The sequence below is a fragment of the Mus musculus genome, chromosome 7, assembly GCF_000001635.26.
Source record: "Mus musculus strain C57BL/6J chromosome 7, GRCm38.p6 C57BL/6J".
NCBI lineage: Eukaryota > Metazoa > Chordata > Mammalia > Rodentia > Muridae > Mus > Mus musculus.
In genome coordinates, this window is record NC_000073.6 from 116034067 (window position 1) to 116053212 (window position 19146).

General features: G+C 41.8%; 1 protein-coding gene across 21 annotated transcripts in view; it reads right to left on the bottom strand.

Moving 5' to 3' along the window:
* The window catches only part of Sox6 (SRY (sex determining region Y)-box 6), a 569905-nt gene extending 563195 nt beyond the window's left edge, over positions 1 to 6710 (bottom strand). For 3 of the 21 annotated variants that reach the window (XM_030242289.1, XM_017322068.2, XM_030242284.1), the window contains exons 1-2: positions 6694 to 6710; positions 4611 to 4793 (exon numbers count right to left, since the gene is read on the bottom strand). The gene's annotated coding sequence lies outside the window, so the exon portion shown is untranslated. Of the gene's footprint in view, positions 1 to 48; positions 3449 to 3474; positions 4794 to 5134; positions 5230 to 5331; positions 5884 to 6693 lie in introns of those variants that run through there. The other 18 variants (XM_030242296.1, XM_030242290.1, XM_030242274.1 and 15 more) reach the window with 10 other exon arrangements.
* Positions 6711 to 19146: the final 12436 nt, after the last annotated feature.

Consider the following 19146-nt stretch of genomic DNA (forward strand, 5'->3'; position numbering starts at 1 on the left):
CACTCAGCCTCCCTCGCTCTCTTAATTCGCTCGCTCCGTCCCGGTTACCTGGGCGGGCTCCAGGATGGTACCTCTCGGGAGGGTTCCTTGTGCGCTGCGCCGCGGGAGTAAAAGACATTAAAGAAAAAGGGAAAGATACAAATTTTAAAAATTAAAGAAAGGGGAGTCGGTGCTAAGTCAATTAGCTGAGCCTGGGGAGCAAGGGAGCAGGTCCCCAGCGCTGCGGCCCCGGCCCGCCGCCCGTTAACTCAAGTCTGCGGGGGTGTCCTGTCCCGGGCCCTGGGGGGAGCGCTGAGCGCACAAGTTTGCTGCCGGGGTGCCAGGAGGTGCACGCGGAGCCGGGTGACAGGGGGCTTTCCCCCTTGAAACAAGTGAAGGCGATGGTTAGTGCTGTCAATCTTGGCAATCAGTGTGAGCGGCCATGTCGTAAGTATTCAAAGCATTTCCCGTCGTGCAACATCAGAAAGTGAGTGGCCAGGGCATTGATCTGAGCGAGGGAGAGGAGGCAGGGCTCCCCTCCCAGACAACACAGGCAAGATGAGACAAGAGGCGAAGGAGGCAGCAAGCCAGGCGGGGCGGCTGGGAGGGAGGGGGAAGGGCCGGGGAAGAAGGGAGGGGAGAGCAGGAGGCAGAGGCAAGAGCAAGCCTCTGAGAGAGGAGGGCAGAGAGATCGGCTAGAGCAGAGACTGGAATTAGAGAACGCGCCCGGGACGCAGAGAGTGAAGCAACGGCTACAGGGGCATGAAGAGGAGGGCGATTCCGGGCAAGAGGGGCCAAGGAACAAGAACTAGGTGAGGGAGAAGCAGGCTGAAAAGAAAGGACCGAGGGAGCATTGCTAGGGACTGGGATTGCTGGAGAAGGAACCAAGAAAAAGGTAAAGTGAAGCGGGAGAGAGGTAGGAAGCTCTGAGGAAAAGAGGAGCAAAGGCGAAGGATGAGGACGTCAATTGGGAGGAAAGTAGGGATGGCCCTTTGAGCTTCCGAAAAGTTAAGCGACTGGAGGTGGCACAGTCTGAAGGTTAAAAAATATGGATACTGAACTAGAAGGTCATACTAGTGAGTGAGGGAAACACCTGAAGGAGAAGGATGTGGACCAGGTAGGAGAAAAGTGGCTTTGGGGGCTAGTAGTGCAGATGAGAAAGAGTAGTCAACAGAGTAGAGAAAAAAGGATGCAGGAAACCGATCATAAAACCATCAATGTGCAGAACCTCAGGGAATGGGGAAGAAAAACTGAAACAATATAGGAGAAACTGAAAGAAAAAGAAATTGGCATAACAAATCCCTAACTTTGTGGGTAGCCTTGTCCTGAAGGCCATATGACTGACAGAGTTCACGGAATAAAATTTCTATAAAAAGATACGTGCAAACACCACAGACAGCTTCATACCTGTACAGCAATAAATAAAATGGCTGAACGTCTGTCTATTCTATGGAACTGAGTGGGTGACACATGTGCATTAACTCAGCCTTGCAAAGACTAGACACTAGAAAGAAACAATCCCAGAGGGCTAAACTGAAGCCTGGAGATGTTGAAAACTTTTAAGTCGACCAGACTAGCACATAAAATTGCACATTCAGATATAAACAATTATTGAATAAAAAGCACTGTCCCTCCCACAATAAAAGCCCTAGCCCGGATCAAGATCCCCCTCTGAGCTATGTGTAGAGTGGACTAATGGTGTGGCAGATGCAGAATGCCTAAATGAGGAGAGGCCTGGAACCTTTTCTCAAGGCATAGACAACTGGAAGACCAGAACCAGAGGGAACATAGATGGTGTCCGCAGTGGTAGTTGAGAAAAGAGAAAGAGGTACGTGAGAAAACTATCTGTGGTTGCTGGCAAGAGGCAGTGTACAAGGGGTCGACCTCCCTCAAGCAAGGCCCAGAAAGGAAAAAAAAACAAAAACAAAAACACAAAACTGAGGTCAGTGGAGACCTACATCAGGAACAAAGCTAGGAGCAAGATCCTAGTTGATCAACATAAGCTGCAGAGACTTTAAAGGCTTCTACTTTGTAGAAACTGACAAAAGAGAGCTCCTTTGAGGAGCCTTCTAAGGAGAGACACTGAAGTAAACAGAAGAATCTGGAATGATGAGCAACAAGAGGAAGACCTCCCATAGATAGAAGCAAGAATAAAAGAGAAATTGTTAAGCAGGCAATGGAAGGAAGAGGCTCCTAATGTATACTCCATGTTAATTAGCTTCCATATGAACTCCAGACAAGAGAGAGGTGGGATGGAGGTAGAGAGCACACCTAGGATGAGCCTGGAGAAATGCAGAGACTGGCTGTTTCTGCTTTCTGGAAAACAACTGGAGGGTTCAGAGTTTAGAGGCTGTGTGTTAAAATGGCTTGAAGGCTGGTTGGAAGGAAAGGAGTCCTTAACAAGAAATGTTGAGATTTCCATTGCTCACAACTGCCTCCAGATAGCACAACTAGAGAACCATGAAGGGTACCTAGTAGGCCAGATTTTTATTTAGCAGTGTTCCTTAGAACACTGGACCGTCCATAGACCTAACATCCAGAAGGAAAGTCCAAATCTGCACTTCCATCTGAGAAAGCTTCCCCCATTTGTGTCTGAGCAAGGCTCCACCTGGCCCAGCTCTGAATTCCTGAGCCTTGAACTCTTCAGCTGCCTCAGCTGCCTTCCTGAGAATTCAAACCAGAAACCCTGTCCAGAAACCCTGTCCAAATCCTACAGGTCAAACCAAATGACCTGCCCTAAAAAGCTGCAAAGAGAAGTGCCAAGATAGGTGTCAAAGACCAATTCGCAGGGAAGAGCCATTCAAACAGATGAGCCATTGCATAAGCAAACATGGGCGCCACTGGGTTCCTCCTAATTGCTGAGGCAGGTTTGGCTTTCCCAATACCAGCACATTGGTCTTTTAAAATCACAGAGTATTCTGGGATCTGGGAAGCAGAACCAGCCGACCAGAAAACAGGCCTCTGGGCTGGCGGGAGGCAAGAAGGAAAAGAAAAAGATTTCTGTGATCCAAGGCCCTAGTACCTTCTGAAAAGGAGCTCAAGAGACCGCTTTAGATTTCAAGTCATAAACTAGTACCAAAGTAGATGGCTGAGGGGCAAACAACCCAGAGCAGGTGACATATTTCGTCCCAAAGGAAGAACACTAAAGTTTGGGGTCTGGGCGTCACAATCCAGACTGCACTGGGTGACATGTGGCCCGGGGGAAGTAGGGGTGTGTGCTTGCTAAGGGTTTCCTCCAAAGCCTTGAGCACCAGCTGTACTACGCAAGTGGGTGAGGCAGAAAGCCAGGCATCCATCCGCTGGTCTGGTGGGCTTCCCACCTGATCCGCACGCCTGCGGGTTCCAAGAAGTCTATGAAGGGCACCCGACACCGCATCCCAATCCTGGAACACACAAGCTCACTTCTAGGGTCTGGAGCCAGCTCGACTTGAACCCAGCCTTTGAAATGCCAGGACTGAGAAGGGAAGAAGAGGCCAGCGGGTGGGGCTGACTTACCTGCCTGCTGCGGTTGCTGCCTGGGCGCCCGCTGTGTTTGTGTCCCTTTGCACCTCGACCAACCAAAGGCAACTCGGCTTTGTTAAGTTTGGCCTCGCACCTCCAGAGAAGAGGCACGAACTGGCAGAGACAAGGCGCGTTCCTGGAGAGAGGTTCCCCCTGAACTTGGGAAGGGCAATGCAATTAATCCTGCTTCAGAAGTTAATATTTAAAACACCCACGCAAAGAGAGAGAGAGAGAGAGAGAGAGAGAGAGAGAGAGAGAGAAGAAAGAAAGAAAGAAAGAAAGAAAGAAAGAAAGAAAGAAAGAAAGAAAGAAAGAAAATAGAACAGCCGTTAAAACCTCGAATTCTCCCTTTGAAAGGCTCTTTTACACTAACCGGGCGGATCATTCAGACCTACATGACTTCATCTTAAGGTGGCCAACTTCTCGCAGGAAGGGCTTCATGGCTACTGTGTAAACAGGACAAATATGTCACTCACTCCAAAACACCAAGGAGAACTTTTAACAAAACGAAGAGTATGTGAACGAGTGTAAAAGGCAAAAGGGAAGAAGTTGAAAAACTTTAATTACAGCGTGGAGAAAAGTTTTCGCCATTGGTCTCCTTAACCCTGGATGACAAACACCCAAGCGCTCTCGCAGCCCGCGGCACTTTTGTTTAAGTTTGGGAGAAGCAGATAGTATCAGCTCCCAAATAACAGTGCCCTTGGGACAGGCAGTGCCTCAAAGAGGTTGGAACTCGGGTTTCAGCAACAAAAGCAAACTGTGAATAATATTCTTCGTCCTTTAAGATAGCATTTCGCAGAAGGACAAGGCACTGCGCCTGTACTTTAAACGGATGGAGAATAACATTAAATTTCATCTGAATCTGAGAGTCATCCAGTTGAAAAAAGCATAGCCACGGTGACAAGAGCAACAGAGCACTGTCACAAAGGTAGGAAAAGTGGTAAAAATGCATGAACTTCTGTTTTCAAAGAACAATAAAGATAAATAAAAAGTAAGTTTTCTAGACATGCCTTTCCTAGCTTAGGAAAGTTAATTTCCCAATGTGCTTTTGCTGTCAAAGGTGCAAAGCCAAGGCGAGGGAGTGCGTGGCTGGAATCTGCATGCTGATAAGAGAAGGGTGATGTACTTACAGTGACAGAGGGCAGGCTGCGGGAGAAAAGCTGTTTGTGTTAGCCTGCGAGTTACCCAGGGCTGCAGTGAGAGCCGAAGGGAGGAGGCGTGGGAGTGCCCGTCTGCGTACACCTTCACCGCGTCTCATTACATCTGCCAGCCTCTCTCTCCCTCTCTCTTTCATTTCCACATTCCCTTTGTTCCTGAAAAAAAAAATCTACACGTCACATCAGAGTCCCCAGATGCAGTCTACACCAAAGAAAAAAATGAATAATTCAATCAAACTGTGCATAGTCTCTAAGGCAATAAATCTATCGCACTTAAAGAAACGAAGGGTAATTACTACCATAGAATTAGAATAAGGCCAAAGACCAGAGATGTCGCTGAGTCTCTGGATAAACTCCACAGTCAAATAAAGTTTCATTTATTTGATCCTTTTTACATCTTGAACGGGAAGTCAGACAAAAAATTAAACTTATTTTAGAGCTATTCGCATCTTTTGAAACACTGTCTAGAGAGTGGGGGAGGGTATTAGAGGGTCTACCTTGTTCAAAAGCTCCCAAAGACATCAGCTGAGCGCCCGGCACAGACACCAACCAAGACAATGCGTGCTGGTGGAGTCTGTCCAGAGCCCATTTCTCCCACTCCACCCTCCTCCACTCCCCTCTCAACAGCAGAGCGCCCTCCGCTAGCCCACAACTGTGACTCTACAGGAGGGCAGCTGTAATCTGAGAGCCTTACCTGCGGCAGTGCGAAGACCCCAAAGAAACTGTCTTTCGCTGCCACCAACACCCCGTGCCATTCCTACGCACCCCTCCAAAGTCCTGTAACCATCTAGTTCTTCCATCTGCCTACAAGAAACTGTATACCGGATTTCCCCCCCCACGACTGAATGGAAGCTCTATACGGAACTGACTTCTGGATATGCCTTGGGTTGAGTTAAAGCGATGTCTGGAAAGGAAAAGAAGGGGAGGAAAAAAGGAGGGGGCAGCTCAAGCCCTATCCAAGTTAGTCAGAAGGCGGTGTTAGGCGGGAAGCGCCTACGGGAGAAACAGCTGGGCTGCACACTGGCCGTGCAGATCGCAGTTCTAGGAACCGTGTCCTTCGTCCCTGAGGTAAGACTGTATGACTGCCGCATGCTTATTCTTTCACTGTCCGTGTCTCTCTTCTCCGCCCACAACTACCCCTACCCCTAGGGTCGGCCTGCGCGCACCCTAGAGGACTCCAGCGCAGCAAAGAGTTGTATATACCGGAGCCACTCATAAATCGTGGGTGTCACTGAACAGAGATCTGCAAACCTGCTGTTTGCCACAGCAATCAAACCCTCTGTCCTGCCAGTTGCTCACTGACCCAGGGTACTCAGGCCGCACAGTGGGCAGAAGCCCGGACCAGCCAGATCACAGGGGACGGGAGGGGGGTTGGGGGGACTGCAGGCTCAGGTGACGCCAGGAAAGCTCCAGCGTCCCAAACGGGGCTAGTTTCCATCCTAGAAGCGCTTCTGCCTGCTTCGGCGATACAGAAGCGCAGGCTACGCGCACGTGCGTGTACACACAGAAAGAGAGTCATTCAGTCATTCAGTCACGCACGAACGCACGGCTGACATTCCGGCCCAACGATCCATCTACAAGGGCCCCTTTAACAGTCAATTCAGCTCTCGGAGGAGCCGCTGGGAAACTGGAGTTCGTGGAGGAGCCCATGGGTGCCAACTGCCAGTGCAGCCTTTGTTTACGTGCCTCGGTCGCCACCTTGAGGTGGAGCTCAAGAGTGCGCTGGGCTCAAAGCCACTACGACCCATCATGCAGGCAGAGCTGGCAGCCAGGACGACCTCCGGGACAGTTTTTGTTTTGTTTTGTTTTTTGTTTTTTGTTTTTGTTTTTGTTTTTGTTTTTGTTTTAAGCCTACGAAGGTCCCCCTGGAGCAGAGGAGTCCCGGAAGCCGTACTGCTGGGAAACCCAGATCAGAAGATGGCAGAGCGACACCTGCAAAGTAGCTAATGCCAGTACTCAGTGCATTCTCTCACTAGACTACAAACCTGGGGTTAGAGAACAGATCCGAGACCCGGACTTTCAGCACTAACTACCCAGGCAGGGAACGGGTAGATACCTTGAGAAAGACACAGCCTCGGCTCCTACAGGACGGAGGTCATGGCTCAGGGCGGCCTCGGCCTCCCTTGGGTTCCTTTGCTTGCTCTTCGATGGGAGACAAAGGTACTTAGAGATGCAAGCAGTCATAAGCAGAGGTCTTAAGATGAGAACTGAAAACAAGAGAGGAACGTTGAGACAGCATAGCTATGTGCTGCAAAAGCTGAGTCTCAAGTGTCCCACTTCCCAAAAACTCAGGCCTTCTGGGCACCTTAAGAATAGGTTTGGCAAAACAGTAGTGTGCTATTAATTGTATCACCTGCTTCCATCGTCTTAAGCTCATTTTCACTCACTGCTCTGCAGATATATTTGCAGTTTGTATATCAGGCTTTTAAGAGCCCTCTTGTTGAATCTTGCAACAACCTACTGCAGTTGTTCTTTGTTATTCCTGGACAACTGCCTTCAAGACTTGGAGGCATCTTACAAAGCCATCCCAAAGGTTCTCCTCAGAGAACTGCCCTGAGAACACTTCTGAGATTTTTCACTGCTGCTTGAGTACATAAATGTTATTTAAATATGATGTTTTACAAAAGGAGAATTGTTTAAGAAAAAGGACACTTGGGAACTATTTTGAGTTATATGAAAGCTTAAACCAGGACTGGCTGACACCAGCTGTGGCCTCCAGTATTTGGCCAGCAATAAATAAATGAAAGAAAATTTGTAAATAGGTCCACAGCAATATGATGCTAATAGCCAAGAGGAAATGTTTTCTCTGAAAGGAGAAGCAACAAGCCTCGAAGCCAGACCTCTCTCCTGATTTATGCCACAGCCCAGCAAATCAACAGTGCCTTCGCTCATGTGGAAAGCTGAGTACTATTGAATACAGTACTGAATTTTCCCAGGGAATCCCAATCATAGAAACACCTGTGCTAAGTAATGTTATTCTAATCCACTATGAAAATCGTAAGTATGTAATAGCCCTCAAATCATCTCATTTCTTAGTCACAGTGGGGTGGGCCAACTTCATGGAAGAACATTAGGCTTGCACAATGCTCCAAAGCCTTAACTCAAAGGAAGCTTGGCTTTACTATACATAATACTGGCCATTCATTTTATCTTAAATGAGACGGGCAAACACTAGAGCCAACATAACTGGCAGAAACCAAGCTTAGGTAGAAATATCAAAGAACTGGAAAATACATTGAATGTGTAGAGACCAATTCCATAATTTTTAAACAAAAATCCTTGCAATATTAAGCTGACATTATTCAATGGGCATACTTCACATTACTATAAATAGAAAATAAATAGGAAAATGTAATGAAATTACGCCATCAAAAATACAAGGATCTGGTTGGAAACCACTGTAACCCCTACCACCGCTCCAAGCCCCATATAAACCAACCGTGCTTTAAAATCATCAAGCTAACCTGTTTGAACTGCTCCATGAAAGAACAAGTCAGGATTACAGCTGCTTTACCACTGGATGCCACTGAAGCTAATGCCAGGCAAACAGTCACAGGAAATAGAAAGGCTTATCACACATCCAAATGCTCCTTTGAAAAGCCTATATGGAATTTGGGGTTTTTTTTAACCAAAATAAAAGTGATCTGGACAATTTACAAATTTAACACACAGGGTGGGGGGATACAATGAAAAGTTATGTTTCAAACACAGCAGTAAACTCCCTCACTAAAACTCCCCAGTACCCCCTCTCAGTGAGTGTGATACTGAGTTGCCTTTGCACCGTGGCCCACTGTCACACTGCCTCATAGGTGCTGACTGACTGACTAAACCTTCCTTCCAGACCAGAAGTTTACCACTCGCTACGATGACTGTCATTCCATTTAGGATACACTCGAGCTACACAGGAAACAGTAGGCAAATCAATATGACACCTGTTGTAATTGCCTCATAAAAGACAGACAAGGGTCCGCTCACCAGTTGCTGCCAGCAAAGCAGCTTACTGACATTGTCCTTCTTCAGAAGTTTGATTAGTTGCTTTAGAATTTTATGTTTTATGCATTGTGTTTTTAAAACTGAATTTGGTGTCCTATAATTTTAAAATGTGTTTCTTAACAATCTCTCTTTTGAAACTACAGATTGCTTTTTAAAATGTCTAAGTATAGGATTTCTGTTGCATTCACCGAGAGCCTAACATGTGAAAAGAAAATAATTAAAAGCATGTTAACCAAGGATTTATGTTTTGCATTTTTATAATTCAATGAACACGAATTAAAAATGACTTTTATAAAATATATTAGCAAAAATGGTGTTTGATAATTCCACCTGATGTTAAATTATCTTATTCATTATATATTGTTTAAATTAAATTACCTAATTTTTATCAACCAACAAATTATATACATTTCTAAAATAAATTTTTTTAATTATACATTTCTAATTTTTCAAGTGGTATATCTAAAAGCATCTTTATTTAACAAGAGAGTCCATGGTTATAAGCCATAGACTAAATAGCATATTTTATTTTTGAATCAGTCCTAAAAAAAATTCAACCTGTATTTCAAATCAAAATGTTTAATATCAGTGCTAGGCAAATATCCTTAAACTGATGATACATGTCATTATCATACATCATAACCATACAATAGCGATATGAGCTTCTTGAACTCAAACAACTAAAGTTGAAGGAATAAGCCAGTGTTCCCAAGGATTTGAATAGTCACTGTTGCTTAAGTAGATCATTGGATGTTATTGAATTTTTGTTTTTATTAGTTTTTTTTTTACATTAGTTTGAGGATATTGTCTTTCCAGTAGGGGTGGAGAGAAAAGCAGCCATGTTGAAAGTCAGCAGCATGTGTTCACGCCCGTATTCATTCCTATTGCTTCAAGAAAACAGGCAGCGAAAGGTTCTCTTATACATGCTTAAAAGTTCAGTAACTGTAGCTTCTGAGGAAAATGCATAAACCCAAGAGTTCATATAAACCTCTTCGGATTGAATGCAGAATGTTAACCATCTGACTCTCAAAGCTGATGAGCGCAGTAGCAAAATGAATATTAAGCAAATGACTGTTGCCTACACTCACTAGAATTAGCATACTTCAGATTATAGTTTATAAATTTTTAAGAACATGAGCATCATGATATGGTTGTCATAGAAACTGCAACAATATGTCATTTAAATTAATTTTCTATGCAGTGATAAGGCCTAGTTCTACATCACTCCAATACAAGTTTAAAAAGCAAAAGAAACGCAGTGAGAGTCCAACTTCTACCAGCTTAGAAAAGGATAAAGTGCAAATGTTTTAAAGAAAGAAAAATGACAATGCATTCTAATTGCATAGTAAGATGGCAATTTAATAAAGGTTATAAAATGCTTTAAATGAGCACATTCTGAAAAAAAAGTTTTTATTAACAATCAGCTACTTCTTTTAGTATTCCTTACTCTTGTTACACAGGCCTATTTATAGGTAACAAAAATTATTGGTTATTATGTGTTACTTAATTATTAAATTATGGATGCTCTTTATGTTCTTGAAAGATGGGTGCAGTCACTTTCACATTATAAATTCAGAACAACTAGAACAGAATTTTAATATTTTTAGTGATTACTTCAACAGAGTCTCTGATTTAGAAAGAAGTGCCACTGCATTACTGCAAATGCCTTCATACTATATCACTGCCAGGGAGTCTCTGTTGACATTAATGGCTCAATTATTGGAACAGAAAAAGCCTATGAAAATAAAGCATATTTCCTAAAGACAGAAGATTTCATGTCCTAAATTAATCTGTCTTTTGGCTACCAAATATCTTTTCCTTATATTTTCTATCATTGAACATTTCGATATGGAATATATCCATGAAATTTTAAAGTCTATATTATATACTTAAACTCTGTATTTATATTGCTTATTTTGTATGTAATTTAGCCTTTGTTGGTAATATTTCAACTAATTGCAGAAAGAAATTTCATGAAAGCACCAATGAGAATGTTGTACTTGTACAAGTGATTTCTGAGACATGAATGAAGGGACACATGTTTTTACAGTCTGAGAAACAACCTGAAAGGGAGATAGAAACGTATATAACATAGCTTTCTTGATAGGATTAAGAGGATTCCAACGCTTTTAAATGCCAGTTTTTCTGACAATTAACAATGAAAAGCAGATGTTTACAAAGCTGTTTCCTATGCTGTCTTAAGAGACGATAAAGGATGGTTTGTGGATAGTAAGAATGAAAAGCCAGATAACTGCTTGCCGGGTATGTATTTAAAAAGCATTTTCATTGGCTCACTTATTGTTAATAGAGAAAGAAAAACACTTTGTGCTGCACGCACTGCGTGACTGTGACTATAGAAACTGCCATCATAAGTCCTCAAAAACTCCTCAGATGTAATTTACAAAGATAATAATAACACAGGATTATTTCACTTCTCTGAATGCCACACATTTGCATACCAGAACTTTGTACAATGTAGTCATAATGCACATTGACAATGGCAAGGGCTCCATAGCACGTTAGCTGCAGCACACGGTCTGTGCTTCACACAGTCTGTCTCACCAAGCTTTACTCACTGTTGTCAGTGTTTTTCTTAGTAAGCCAGGTGTCCGCTGCATACAGAACTGAGAGACCACGTTAGCAACTGCAGCACCATTGTAAGAAAACACAAGGAAGCTGAAAACCATGTGACCTTGAAAACAGTAACAAGGTGTGACTTGAGAAAGCTACAAGTGAATATTTTTTTAAAGTTATATGTGATAACCATGGGCCTTTATTACCAGAAATAAACTTCAAAACTTGCTGATGCTCAGAGTTTAGATAGTTTTGGTATTATTATCTATTGAACCAAGTATGTGCTAAATATTTTTAATGTTTACAGCTTTAAATATGCATTTGTAATGAGCCTTCTTCTTGCAGCATCTATCTCCTGCCTACAGCTTAGTGGCTGTGTGTGTGCTATCCACTACAAACAGCAAATAAAGTCTAATCAGGTCTGTGTCTGTGAGGGACTCTTTCCATGAGGTACCTCTGGAGGAGTGAATGGAACTCCGTGGAGCCCACAGGCACAGCATTGTTGTTGCCGACATGGTTATTCTCTAAAGTGACCTTGGAAGCTTTTCATATTTGTCAAAATGGAAAAGATATTTTTGAAGCACAGTGAAGAAAAAAAGGAAGCAAGAAACACAACTTGTAACATTTCCTTGATGAACATAAACTGAGCATAAATATCTAATTAAGAAAATCTTTTAATACACTAAAACATATACATACTATTACAATTAATGTTTTATTTATATGGAAAAATGTAAAAGATAATTTTGTCCCTACTACTTAGTAAATATTCACAAGCTAGTAGATATTTATTCTTGTGAATATTATTGTTGAAATTAAATATATTTCCACATGAACTTTCAATTAGTTCTCAAATTATGATAACATATAAAACACATTCACATACTTCATTCGATTTAAAAAGGGTGTTTTGAAATGTAAGTTGAACATTACATGAGCACTGCAATGTGTATTTAACCACAAGGGAAAAGGAAACTCTTTAGAGCCAATAATATTTTAACCCTTGGTATTATTTTGTTAGCTAAAAGATCACTGAAATCTCCAACAGTCTTCTCGATGACCCAATCCTTATATAATATTTAATATACAACAGGAAGAAGTTTGTAAAACTGCTTGAGTTTGTTTTAAAAATGAAAGTTTCATATAGTCTAAACTTTACTGATGGAATTTCAAAGTTTTTATTCTCATTTTCATTTTCAAATAACTATTTAGGATAACACTTTATCTGCTAATGTTCAAGAAGTATTCTGCAAAGTTAATAAAAGATTCGCTTTTATCACTGACACCCACCCCCCTCTCTCTGTCCAAGGCCCTACTGTATCTCGAGTAGCCTGGATGGAATCCAGTATGGAATCCAGTCCAGGCTTGCCTTGAACTTGCAGTCATCCTGACTCGGCCTCTCAAATATCACTGTCATTTTCTTGTGAGGATGAATTATATATGAATCTTAAAAACAAAAAAACAAAACAAAGAAAGTCAGATGAACTTCCAAAATGACAGGAAGTGAAACCCACTCTCTACATCAGCACCGAAAACACTTTTAATTTTGTGTACCAGAATGCTGTAGTTTGCTTTCCTGTTGCTGTGATGAACACCGTTTAGGGAGGAAAGGTTTTATCTCCCTTCTATTTCCAAGTCACACCCCCTCATTGCACAAACAGTGAAGGCTGGCATGTGTTCTCACTCTCTGCTCTCTTTTACATTCAGGTACCTTTCTTATACAGCTTAGGACCACCTGTCACACTATGGCTCCTTCCACAATGTGGCCCTGCCACATCAATCAGCAATCAGGAAAATGCCTCTGTATTAGTCAAGTGCTGGCAGAGCATCTCAGGGGACAGCTATACCAGGCTTGGCAAAGGGGAGGGGTGATGGGCCCGGGAAAGGGGACAACATTTGAAATGTAAATAAATAAAATAGAGAAGAAAAAAGAAAATGCCTCACAGACAAGCCTGCAGGCCAATAGGATAGTTCCCACTTAAGAGTCTCTTTGATAACTTTGGGTTGTGTCATATTAACTCACTCATAATTTCACTCTGCTTCCTAGTATTGCATGGATTCTTCTCCAACAGTTATTAGAAGTACTATTCTTTTATTCTCTGATGAATATAAGCACATAAAATGTGAACTTTAGCATCCTGCTTTCACTTTCATCCTTACATCTGAAAAACCTTCAAAATATAAATGTTTTCTACCAAGATGACTAATATTTATGAACATACAGATGAAGGATCTTGCAATGAGCAGACTTCTTTTGGTCTGTAATTATGGGTGATCTCCAACTTATGGTGGTCTAACTTACAATTCTTCAACTTTGCAATGGCACAAAAGTAATACATGGTTAATAGAAATTCTTCCAGAAATATTCATCTTTTCCTAGAGATCGCTAAGACCCTCTTCTGAGATGCTAGGCATCCACAGTGAACTTCCAGTCAGCCACGTGAACATGAAGGACATAAGTAAGAGACCAACAAGAGCTGGATTACTAAGCCAAATGGCTGGTAGGTCCAGTGTATTACATGCATTTTTAACTAATACTTTCTGCCTATAACTAGTTATGTTTTCAACTTGTCATGGGTTTATCTGGATGTAATTCATGGAAGACATCTTCCTTACTACATAAGCAGAGTTACAAACTCAGTAGCTGATATTCTACTGCATTTCCCACAGAAGTGCTCAAGACCTACTGAAAATTATTTTGTGATGTACTCAGGAGGACTAAGAAAATCAGGCCATATCTAGATTGTAAAATATGGTTGCTAAGATCCAAGAAGAAGAATAAAAAGAACCATTGTGCCTGGATCCCACTGGTATAGAGCAGACAACCCTCAAAAATGATCGCCATCCTGTTTGCAATGACTGGATGCTACATCAGATCTGTGGAAAGAAATGGTCATCCAACTGTCACAAGAGGCAGAGTCTACCCAGAAGTGGGAGTATTATAGCATCTTTGCTGAGCATGTGTGGGTGTCCATAAAGATGAGCTAGAGTGGATGACACTAGACTAGACAAGATGTCAATATATCAGCAAACTTGTAAAATCTCCTACAAAGATCACTCCACTGCAGGATTTCCCCACTATGTCTGGGAGTGCATGCACTGACAACTCTCCATTCACCTCATCCCTGCTTCCTAAGGACCACTTCTGTTTTTTAAGAACTATTTTTATTTTACATTTATGGTTATTTTCCTCCACGTGTATATCTGTATAACACATATATGCAGTGCCTGTGTAAACCAAAACAGGACACTGGATCACATGTGGCAGCTAGCCACCATGTAGATGCTAGGAATTGAACCTGGACCCTCTAGAAGAGCAGTTCAATACTCTTAACCTCTGAGCCATCTCTCCAGCCCACTAAACACCACTTCTTCACTAACTGTTGAGAAAAAAAAATGACCCCTGCATAGCAGGCATCCTACAAATGTCTGTACAAGAATCCATGAAATTCAATCAGAAAGAGTCAGGGACCTTGACATTTCTTGTGTTCATAATCCAAACGTATCTGGTATAGATATTTTTCTGCCAAGTCCTGATTTCTTTTATCTTTAAAATATACACATTTTAGTTGCAAAAAAAAATCAATGAGAAGGGCATTTTCCAGGCCAACTTGTAAAGAACTTCACTTTTTATTCTTAATTGATTTTCATAAAGTAATGCATATGAATAATAAAAGCTAATATTACACTAAATAGCTCACGATACTAGGCCCCTGCCACATCCTTTTCCTTCCCACATGTGTGACTCCAGGCAATCACAGTCAAATCCTCTGGCTTTCTTTTGATATTTAGCTCCACATTTTAAAATACCATGCTTTTAAATGTACAGTCAGCTTTTGCACACGTGCTGATTTCTTTTGTTCATGCCCACAACCATTTTGACAGGTGAGTATTTAGTTCTCTCATGTCTTCTCATTTCTCCATACAGTATGTAATAACCTGAGGCTGGAAAGATGATGCAGGAGTTAACAATACATACTGCTCTTGCTGAGGATCAGAGTTCAGTTCCTAGTACCTCATCACACAGCTCACAACTCCTGTGACTTCAGCTCCAGGAATCTAACACCTCTGACCTCTGGGGGCATCTGCACTCACATGCAGAAGTTTGTAGTAGAACAAACCACTTTCCTCACTTCTGAGAAGCCAATGACAGCGAAAGGAAGGATCCAAGACTCCACGGTCTTCTTCTAGAACATGCCCCAGTGACCTAAATAGCTCCCATCATAGCCTATCTTCGAGATTCCTTACAGCAAATCTCTTAGTGTGTACATACTCTTGCTGTTGGTTCTGGCTCACTGTAGAGACCTGACTGTAAGGACTAGCCCTGTGTTCCACCTCTGCTCACACTGCTCTCAGCCCTCCCTGCAGTCACTATTGGCTGCCTTTAGACTCTGCTGTATTAGATTCCTCAGTCCTCACTGCAGACACTAGTGGCTGCCTTTAGACTCTGCTGCAATGGGTTCCACATATTCCTTTTCCTTGCTTTCCTTAATTCATTTTCCTGGAGACAAATCTCTAAGACTTTCTTTAGCAAAAATAATAAATGGAAGGAAAATTGTATTTGCTGCATATTAGAAAATGTATCTATTCTGACATTTTATTGATTGCTTGTGTATAGAATTATAGGTTGAAAATCACTTTCCCTTAGAATTCTGTGATTGTTAGCCACTGTATTCTAGACTTCAGTGTGACACTGAGACAACTGATTTCTGATCCTATGCAACCTACTGTTTTCTCTTTCTGGATGCCTTTAGTTCCAGACACTCTTTCAATTTTTTAATCCCCATTTGGTTCTCTATTCTCTTTGCTGAAATTCTACAGATCAGCTGTTGGAACTTCTAAAATGACTGTCTGAAATGTGAACCGCCTCTTTGTTTCCCCTGTCCTTAACTTCACCTTTGAATCCAGGAGCTTCTGAGAAGGCTGTCTTACTCTTACAGAAGGACACATGTCCTTAAAGACTCTTGACTGCCACATCTCTACACTTCCTCCTTCTGAAGGTGGCCATCATGCCTTGAGAGGCAAAAACAAAAAACCATTTAAGTACAAGGATGAAAAGGTAATTTCAAAAACATATAAAACTATTCCCAGCACAGAACAAGAATGCTACAAATATTTGTAAAACAAAAACTTAACTGAATAATGATAGTGGTCCTGTTGAAGGATAAAGTCTAAGACTTTAGGGGCATTACTGCACTTATGCTAGCCTGAACTTCAAAACTTCAGACATTGTAGCCAAAAACTTCCTTGTGGTTATATGATGTGATCATGATAACTACTACACTGTAGAGGACTTCTTACTATTATGGACTCACCAAAAGTATCCAGATAATACTAATTTTAGCTTCATTCTGGGTGTCAATCTCTATGCATGTTATTTGTGGTATGGTTTAGTTATGGTTTCCCACCACCCCAAAGCTTCATGCATGGAAAGCTTGCATGGCTGAAGTGTGGGGTGGTGGAACTTTGCAGAAGTGGAACCTAATGGAAAGTATTTAGGGCCTGAGCTTCTCCTGTCCTAAGAGGCTAGGAAAAAAAATATGGTAGAAGTGAACCCATGACAGTAGGTTGCAAGAAGAGGAAGCCAAGGAAAGCAGTAGCAGCCTCTTTTCTGGTTTCTTGCTTCCTTGAATACACAAATCTGCCTCCTAGCACTTAGCCAGCTACCATCCCACTTTTCCATCATTTGGTGAGACAACCAGCAGGGACTGACCAGAAAACCAGTAACCATGCTGTTTGGACCTTCTTAAATAAACCTATTTCTCTTCTATATTACCCAGTGCCCAGGATTTTGTGATAATACTACAAAATAGATTAAGACAATAATTCTTTTCTAATAGAACTTGAAGCTCTGTATTTTGGGTTCTCTACATCTCCTTAAAACCGTGGGTGCTAAAGTTATACACTACTCACTGAAAAGAATTGATACAAGTTCTCACAAAATGTCACAAGAGGAGTGGACAGTGATTCTTTGTCATGTAATAACTTTTATTTATTCTTAATCACACTTGGTGTTTTTGTTCGTTTGCTTAACAAATAGAGGCAGGCTCTGTGGTACACGCCTTTACTCTAATGACTGGCAGGCAAAGGAAAGAGAATCAAGAATCAAAGCCAGCCTTGGTACATAGTAAGATCCTTCCTCAAACAAACAAAAACCACAACAACCACAAAAGCTCCATAGTGATCACCACCAATGATAGAGTGTCTCCCCTGAAAAACAGAACCCCTACAAGCTTACAGATAATCTTGCTTGACCTTGCTCAGGTGGCACAATCTGTCTCTTCTTGGATGGGCACATTCCAGGAGGAAGGGACTACAAGAGGGAAACACAAGCTCTGTGCTGTGATCATTTCTGACCCTAAATAGGATTGAAGCTATCTTTTTTCTGGTAGTTCTTCAACCACCCAGATGGGAGAGAGGCTGCCCCGCACTGTGTGTGCCAATAAGCATAGTACAGGCTGCTGAAACATCAGACTCCTGTCTCTCTTTCTGTCTTAAATCCCTTTACACAGTCTCAAAAATTTAACAGCCAGCATGCTGCATTCTGAAACCTGCATTATATTCCTTTTTAAACTTTCTAAAAGAATAAGCATAATAGTCATTGTAACTAGTGAATAACTTTAAGGTTATTGGAAAAAGTTTTTTAAAGACTACAATACCCCAGACAAGAAAACTGAATAGCCTCAATGAAGTTTTCAACGTTTTTGCATTTATTACAATGTATATGCATACATGTACCTGCATACGCAGAAGTATAAGGAGAAAAAGACAAAAAGATTTGCAACAAATTCGGCTTTTAACACTAAGTAAACTAGGATCTCACTGCTGGGCTTACTGCAGAGAAATTACGTTTGCTGTCAGAATCACACGAAAGAGTCAGGCTGTTCAATCTGCTTGCCTATTCCCTGACTAGATCAAATGCTCGTGGGGCTCTGCATTTGAGTTCTTCATATAACATAGTCAAGTTATCAATCCCCTGTCAGATTAATAGATGACAAAGAACTTCTTCTGTAGACCAGCACTTCACTCTGCTGCATAGAGCTTTCTAGCTTTGTGTAATCCCATTCATTAATACTTGCTAGTGTCTCTTGGGCTATTAGAGTCCTACTTGGAAAGTTGACATGCTGAAGTGCTTCCCCTATTTTTCCCATGGTAACCTGAAACTTTCAAGTCTTACATTAAGATACTTAATTGATTTTGACTTGATTTTTGCTCAGGGAAGGGGTGGGGAATCTCATTTCATTCATCTATGTCCATTTCCTCACAGCATTTGTTGGGGTAACCATCACTTCTCCAAGAGCTGAATTTGGCCCCTTACCCAATAGCAAATGCCTGTAGCTGAGTTAGTTTGTTTCTGGGTCCTCTCTTCTGTTCCAGGATCATTGTGTCTGCTTTTGTGTCAGTGGCCAGGGTTTTATCGCGGTCATGTGATTGGTATACTTGGACATCAGGTACTATGACCCTCCCAGCATTGATCTTTCTACTAACATTGCTTTAACTCTTGAGGGTCCTTTGTATTTCCATGTGAATTTCAGGACTTTTATCTGTTTCTGTGCAGAATGTCAGCATTTTGGTGAGGGCTGCAGGGACTCTGTGTTGATTATTTTGGAAATAGAGCCAGTTTCACCATATTGGTTCTCATGCATTAACATGGATGTCGTCCCACATTCTAGTGTATTCTTCAGTTTCCTTCTTCAGTTTCACAGGGCTTTTTTGTTTGTTTGTTTGTTTGTTTGTTTGTTTGTTTGTTTGTTTTGCAGAAGTCATTCACCAACATATTCAGCTTATTTCTCAATGTGTTTTATGACTGTTGTGAACGGACTATTTTTCTTGACTGGTCTTTCTAGACAAATTCATTACTAATCTTATGTTGGCTTTATATCCCACAACTTGGCTAAAAGTGCTCATTAGATCAAAAAGCTTTTGGATGGGGTTGGGGACC